At 37.7% G+C, this 6,871-nt stretch overlaps 1 pseudogene; it reads right to left on the reverse strand.

Annotated features, from left to right (window-relative positions):
* Positions 1–396: 396 nt before the first annotated feature.
* LOC122404348 lies at positions 397–4,546 on the reverse strand (annotated as a pseudogene).
* Between the last annotated feature and the right edge of the window lie 2,325 nt (positions 4,547–6,871).

The following is a 6,871-nucleotide window of genomic DNA, read 5'->3' on the forward strand; positions in this document are numbered from 1 at the left end:
TCAATTACACCACGGACAAGTTATAGGATAGACTGACTATGCATCTTATGGAAGAGGTAATTTCTCAAGATTACAAATACTATGAATTTGAATAATAACAATATTAAAGACGCAAATGATAGTCTTAATCTATAAGGTATGCATTTAGGAAGGTTGCAAATTTTCCTTTGCCCACATAATAGAGCCGATATAAACTTTGCTGAAATAATTTGATATATAGTTCGATTATTAGTGTCGTGTATGTACATTTTATGTGTACACGACGAGGTATGATTCGTAATGTATTCAAAAAATACACGAACCTAACTTTTTCAAAAAAACAGAGCATGATACAATTCTCTTCTATTCAACTTATTTTGCAAAAATCTTATAAAAGAACAATAAATACATCAACGTTTATGCGACCATTAATCGAGGCGCAATGTCATAGCCATAAGTTCCTGGAAAAGTAACTTCGCCGCGTACGGTAACTAACTTGGGAGATTTGTGTTTTGTTTTTACAACCTTTACATTCGAACGTATTATTTCTCAAAATTTGCTATCGCTATTAAACCGCAGAAATTGCATATGTGTATCCGGTATGGATCCGAAACTTCGAACAAACGTTCTCGTAAAAATTGCGCGGCTCCGTGAGAAATCTGACAATCGCGCTCCATTTCACCGAATCGCAAACCTCCGTCTCTGTAATTAAAATATCATGAATATACAGATTACGAGCAACAAAGAAAATAATAGAATTAGTTTACCTAGCTCTGCCTTCCATGGGTTGCCGGACTAAAATCTGTACAGGTCCCCGGGCTCTGCTGTGAATTTTATCATCCACCATGTGCTTTAAACGTTGATAATAAGTTGGGCCTAAAAAGACTTGGGCATTGATCTTGCGGCCGGTATGACCATTGTACATCACTTCGTTTCCTCTAAGTTGATACCCATACTCTTGCAGAAGCGTGGAGATCTTCTGTACATTTACAGCATCATTGAACGGTGTGGCATCACCAATTTCACCTTTGTTAGCCGACACTTTCCCTGTATACACTCGATTAAATGGCCAATGGTCATACGCGACGGGATAGCGTGGGGGTTAATTATTATGTCCGGCGTGAGACCCTCGCACGAAAATGGCATATCTTCCTGCCTGTACTGAATTCCACAAGTGCCTTTCTGTCCGTGCCGCGAAGCGAACTTGTCGCCAATTTGCGGAATGCGTACACTCCGTACCCTTATTTGCAAAACTTGTATCCTTCGCTATTCAGAGTCAACATTACTTGATCCACTATACCAGTTTCGCTGTTACGTAAGAAGGTGGACGCGTCCCTCTTCGTGAAACGCTTTGTTGTACTATCCAACTGTAAACATTAACAAACAAAAATAGAATACTTTGTTCCATAAATTCACTTAACTCTTTGCGGCACAGGATTTCAGATAATAAAATAGACCCATGTTGCATAGAAATTTTATTGCGTTTTAAATTAAACAAAATTGATATATTTTTATTAATAAAGGTATCACATAATGTAAAACATAAAAGAATAGTAATAGTTTAATAAATTTGTCGCAATAAACTTCTGCTTGCAACAATTGATGAACCTGTATTGGCATGTTGAATGTTGCCAACACAAATGAATACATTTGTAACATTTGTTGAAGATATTACCAACTGCTTTACGTAAATAAGACGAAATATAAACCTATACTAAAAATGTCCCACCATGCATTACGGTGCATCAAAAAGGTGGGACTCTTTTAATCCCAGCGTGCCCCAAAGAGTAATATAATGTAATACATACTTCGTCATCTGTCTCTGGCAGAGTAATAGTTTTTCCTATAACAACGTCGTCTCCAGATACACGAATTCCCGGAGCAATAATTCCATCATCGTCCAATTGTCATAGATAGCATTCCGCATCCCTTGGCAAGTTTGCCGCGTAGGCTTCTCGAACTGTTCTTCTTGATCACCGATTCTTTTTGATTCAGAATCTTTGTAGGATCTATAGAACACGGATCTAAAGAAACCTCTCTCGACAGCACTAGCGTTCAAGATAACACTGTCTCTTGATTGTAACCGGTGTGTTGTTGTTGTGTGTGTTGTTGTGTGTTGTGTAACATAAAATAGCAACATACTATTGATTCCAGCTGGTAATTCACGAAATCTAAGATACTCCATAGACCTTGTTGTGACTAAAGGTTTGTGGGGATAGTATAGTACGTGAGCCAAAGTGTCCATCCGTACATGAAAATTTGTGATGTACACCCCCATAGCTTGTTTACCCATAGCGCTTTGATAAGTGTTTCTGGGGCTCTGATTATGATCAGGAAAGGGAATGATCGAGGCACAGACTCCCAAAATCATTGCTGGATGAATTTCGCAGTGTGTATACGTTGTACAGTAAGCATATTCTTTCTCCTGCCTGAGATCTTCAGGCGACATAGCAATCATCACAGTTTCTTCTTCTAAAGTATCTATGTATTCGACTACTCCGCTTCCGACCAATTCCTGCCAGCCATCGTTATTGTATCTCTTTCCTTCAACATATCATATGTCTCTTTTTCAACAGCAAATTCTGTCCTTCAACGATTAACAAAGGCCTACTGATTCTTCCGGCATCCGTGTATATTCTGATTTCTCGATCTCTGATATCTTGATCATAGATACTTCTGACACAATAATGTCCATTGACGCCTCAGTTTGCGCAAGGTAGCCATTAACTGATCCGGATCTCTGTGGATACCAACCCAGCAGCCGTTTACAAATATCTTTGTCGCGTCGGCTATGGCACTGGGCGCGATTCCTCTAAATTTTCCATCGACCACTCCTCCAAGAACTCAAGAATAGGAGAAGGTTGAGATCCAACGCTAATATAAGCCATTAACGCTAGATTTTTGACCAACCCTACGGCGGCACCTTCCGGTGTTTCCGCGGGGACACAACATACCCCATAATGTGTTATGCAAACTGACGCGGTTTCGCTAGTTTTCCGTCCCTTCCGATCGGAGAATTTACTCTTCTCAAATGCGAAAGCGTCGATGCAAACGTTAATCTATTTAATACTTGAGACACGCCGGCTCTGGCCTGATGAGCCTTCTTCTGATCTCCCCAATTTCCGGTAGCAAGCGAATACCGTAAGCCATCGGTAATAATTTTTGTTTGATGGCAAGTTCCAGATTGAAGTCTTTCCTCTGTCTATGATTTCTGTGCGTACAATCGCACTCTTTCATCAGGTTCTTAATAGTCCTCTGAATAAAAATGCCAATAACGGCCCGGCCAAATCTAGTCTTTTATTACGTAGTGATCGCGATCGTCTAACTCTCTCCTACCGAGAGACGCGATAATAATCTATGCACCATGTAACCAGGAGTAGGCTTTCTTAGTTTCACAAAATCACTTATGCCTACGTGCGGAAGCATTTCTTTTTGTAAAATTTCCCCTAGCATATTTAATACGTTTCTCTTTAGTTACTCCAGGTCTGGCACCTCTAGTACCAATAAAATTTAATGCAACATTCTGCTCTTGTATGACAAAAGCTTCGTCCAAAGAAGGTTTTACCATTTCCATCATTTCGGGATCGTCGAAATCGTATATATGTGTTCTAAAATATCGCGATCGGCTACAAATCCGAGCGCCCGAAAAACGATCATAATAGGAATTTCTTGTTTATGTATGGAATAATAGCGATAATACGTTGTCCTATGGCAGACTTTTTAATACTAGCTCCACTCTTTTGCCATCATATTGATCCATAATGTGGATGTAGGGCGTGAACTATTGTTCCAAACAAGATCTAATTTCAGACTTATATGCATATTTTCCATCTTTCATGCTGAAAACGTACACGTGTATTTGTGGCCATTTTTTCTTGTGCGATTAGTACTTTTCTGATCCATTAATAATAAAATAACCACCTGGATCTATGGACATTCGTTTAATTCTGTCAAATCACGATCGGATAAACCAGCAAGTAAACAGTATTTTGATCTTAACATAATTGGAATTTTTCCTATAAACGTTTTTTGATGTTGAGTTTCGATAGGATCTTCCCATCTTTACAATTGTTTTAGTTATATCTACGTATATGGTGCAGAATATGTCAAATTTCTGAGCCTAGCTTCATTTGGCATCATAGGAGACGGAGCTCCATCCTTTTCCCAATGAGTAGGCTTCGACAGATAGATCTGTTCAAATTCAACAAATGCCTAACAGGATTTTCTATTTCTCCTGAAGTATGTTGTGCCTCTGCTTGTAGATCAATTTGCGGCGAATCTTCTACGATTCTCTGTACAGACATTTCAATGAACTCATCAAAACTGTCAAGCTGTTGTCGTACAAGACCTTTCTCATCAAAATAAGCGTTAATGACGATCCAACAGGGCTTCCTGCCAAAGTTTTGACGAAATCTCTTCCGCATCCTCGTCGTCGTATTGATCTTTATAAAAAATAATCATTTATAAACTTTTTCGAAGGTTAAGGTTATATTCTACCATTATTACTCTAAACTTTTCTTTATAAATACGAATATTATTAATTCTTACCATCTTCGAGGGCATACATGCTTTGCCTATCAAAATTTCACGAGCTGATATACAATGTTTTACTAATAAACTTAAAAACGTATATGGGAATCACAAGTTTCAGTTACTGTATACTATAGACAGCTGATCTGTCTCGCGCATGTTCGTTGAAAATGGCGTCAATAACGCGGCCATGTTGAATTGCAGCAGGTATGCCAGACTGCAACCCCACGTTCGAGGAGTCACGCACACTCGCATTACACATTAATCACCGAGTTCTTGTGTGTGAGATTCTGGCGTATGCGCGGTGTCGGGGAATCCAAAAACAGCTTTGGCGGGCACGTAAAAATAGTATGCGACGCAAGTTAAAATATTTAAAGTAAGTACATTTTCATTCTTATTATCATCGTCGTCAATCGTAAGGATTTTAAGGAAACGACCACGGAAATTTGTTTCGTAAATGGCGTTAAACTTTTCCATGATGAAAAATGCAAGGCATACATTGCAAAACTCTATATAACGTTAATCGTTACGTTAGTAGAATATTATTAAGCTATATGAAGAAAGGAACAGTGAAAATTGCAAACCAAAGAAAGTGGCGACGAAGAAAGAGTTTCAAAATCAGTTCTTTTTGCTTCAAAGACTGATAAAGTAAGACTGTAAATCGACGTTCGATGATTAAAATTCGATCGTAGATAATACCCTGTTCGTGTGGGAAAGTTTAAATCGGTGAAACTGGGAGAAGCTTGGAGTACTCGATTAAAAGATCACGAAAGATTCGTTAGATTGAGCTACGTAGAATCCGTAGAACATTAAATTACTATTAGTCACGGAATACTATTTGTCCGGAAAGAAGTAATAGCCAAAACTCAACGGATATTTCACCAGAAAATTCAGGGAATCTTTAATTAAACACCCCAATAACATCCATGAGAACAAGGGTTACAGTTTAAATCCCTTCTGGAACTCGTTCTCTCAAATTTTAAAACGTATTAAATATATTTAAAAAAACAGTTCTAATTGGTGATCGGTGACCTGTGACACGATAAACACAGAGATCTTACATGGACCTAACCCACACGATATCGACGTTAGTGTGTCATTTAATCTCCGGATGAAGTTGACTGCAATGCTGACAAAAACGTCGAAAGAATTTCCTTTGAGGATACGGCTTGCAACCAGAAGCCTCGATCATTATTGGCCGATTATATCACACGCAAAAGACAAGCAGAGATAAACACTGACCCATTTAACATCCTCACCTAAAAAAAAACTCTTGATCTCTGATTATGTGCCCCTTGAAAACGAACAAGGTTTGTTCGAAGCATTTTAGTCTGTCGCCAAAAGTAAATAAGTTTAAGTTGTCTGTTCTAAGATCGCTATCTTGTATAAACTCCTTTACCGAATCGATTACCCCGATAGTTGCATGAATCGGTACTTGGAACAATTTTAAGTCCCGACTTTCTGTGACTATCAGATTCTACTGCATTTTATTTTAATAGAAACATCAATAATAACAGAATAAACGGCTAGTAAACAAAAATAAAAAGATCGAAATAGGGATTAACTGTAAAACCTCTAACAAATAATGAGAATTTTTTTTCCATGAATCAAAGGTGTTCAGACATTAAAAGTGTCCTCGATCGTAATAATAATTGTACACGTATACATATTTATATACATATAAATCTCATATACAATAAAATAAATCTATTTACAACTGAATATCTTGCAATACTTTTTGTTTCTCTTCGGTAGATAACATTGTTATACAGGAATTCTCTACGAAATTATGGGTCGATTGCTAAAACTTTGGTTACGCAAAAATATAAATACAATATTCGCCGCCGAGTCAGGAATTTCTTTAACTTATGTACACGCGTCTATTATCACTAAGATCCGCCGCCTCGTCGAAAAATTATTTCCTTTAGACTTATCTCTACATATCTATGAACAAATGTACAATAATTACAGTAAAAGTTACCGATAGAGATAGTAATTTATAAATACTACGAATAGACAGATTACGGTATATTAATTCGAATGTTCGCAATAACGGAGGAAATACGCTCACGATTTCATAGTCGATCAAAATTTACGTTTTGCGTTTCGTTTATTTGTACGACGAACTTCGAACGGAAACTGTGTGGAATTGCGGCTCGTAAAATTTCGATACCGATCCGAACCGCCCAATAACCTTCGCGATTTTTCTTTTAACATATTTGCCGTCACGTTGCTTGCCAATAATTGACACCACTCAAACTGAAACATTCATAACGCATTAGCATTTATACTTGTAAGACTATTATTATGATCGATAAGAGAAAAGAAAGGTACAAAGCAATATCCGGTATCCAATTAAGAG

The sequence above is a fragment of the Colletes gigas genome, unplaced genomic scaffold, assembly GCF_013123115.1.
Source record: "Colletes gigas isolate AHSC1104 unplaced genomic scaffold, ASM1312311v1 Colletes_gigas_Sc00212, whole genome shotgun sequence".
Taxonomy (NCBI): Eukaryota; Metazoa; Arthropoda; class Insecta; order Hymenoptera; family Colletidae; genus Colletes; species Colletes gigas.